This window comes from Cyprinodon variegatus, unplaced genomic scaffold (assembly GCF_000732505.1).
Source record: "Cyprinodon variegatus isolate N-32 unplaced genomic scaffold, C_variegatus-1.0 Scaffold2881, whole genome shotgun sequence".
Classification (NCBI taxonomy): Eukaryota; Metazoa; Chordata; class Actinopteri; order Cyprinodontiformes; family Cyprinodontidae; genus Cyprinodon; species Cyprinodon variegatus.
The window spans coordinates 1-1,092 of record NW_015153334.1 but is presented as its reverse complement, the minus strand read 5'-3'; the positions used below and the strand labels follow the sequence as shown (position 1 = coordinate 1,092).

Here is a 1,092-nt window from a genome sequence, read left to right as displayed (position 1 = left end):
CTCACTTTCTAAAAAAAACCCGGGACGCCCGGGACAGGACGTGAAATACGGACGTTTGGTCACCCTACTATATATGGGCAAAAATGGCCACTCCCAGACTCAGTGATCACAACGAAAATTATTGTTTCATTTTTTACTAAATAACACTAAATTCATTAAATCACCACGAACGTATTAGTTTTAGGTATAAATAATGATCTATTGATAATTCCTTGCTGACCAGACTTTTCCTTTAATGGATCAGGGCCAATGGAGTTGAAAGATTCCCAGTGCCTCTTCTGATTTATAGCTTTCATATACCTCTATAGTGATGACGTAGCGTTCAGCCAGTAACAGCAGTCGTTCAATAATGACCAGTTTTGTGGACCTGGGAACAAAAAAAAAAACAAAAAACAAACACAGACGTGGCTCAGCAACATCATTAAAATCTGATTTTATCATCACGTTATTAAATTGTATTATATTGGGACATTGCAAGAGGTTAAGTAACGATGCTCTTACCCAAACCCCCCTCTGTACCTGGAAGGTGATTGTACAGACGTGGCTACGGTTGGCATGGCGGTGGCCGTCAGCATCTTTGTTGCCTTAGTAACAGCATGGGTTAAAGTGGGCCCGCCCAGGGCCGAGCTGGCGGCCTGGGAACAAGGAGAACAGAAACGTGCTGTTGGGTGTTGATTTCTAAGGAAAAGGCTAAAACTCAGAGCTGCTCAGCTTTAAAGGGCTCACCTCCAGCCGCTTGTAGCAATCAGCGATGAACTTCTTGTGCAAAGAAACGGAATCCTGGAAGGCAGAGAAATGCTTTATTTTTTCCCCTCATTCTTAAAACCACAGATTTAGCAGACACCCTGAACCCAGCCTCCTAGGACAACAGAAATATGTTTAACTAATTCTGACATACAACAGGAGTATGTATGTTTATTACTCAAGTAGAAGAATAAATCCTACAGTTTCAAAACAGTTTCGTAGAAATTAGAGAACTCATTTAAGCTTTTTACTCATGTTTGGCTGTGACTCCATCCTGGAGAGAAATATCAGCTGTGCTGCTGCCATCAACACCTTTGTTTCTAGATGTTGGAGCTTGGCCTGTTTTCC

At 41.8% G+C, this 1,092-nt stretch overlaps 1 long non-coding RNA gene across 1 annotated transcript; it reads right to left on the bottom strand.

Annotated features, from left to right (window-relative positions):
* Positions 1-293: 293 nt before the first annotated feature.
* LOC107081088 lies at positions 294-891 on the bottom strand. The gene is made up of 3 exons (XR_001481025.1): positions 727-891; positions 502-635; positions 294-367 (listed from the first exon to the last, which is right to left on the bottom strand). It is a non-coding gene; the product is annotated as an uncharacterized LOC107081088 (long non-coding RNA).
* Positions 892-1,092: the final 201 nt, after the last annotated feature.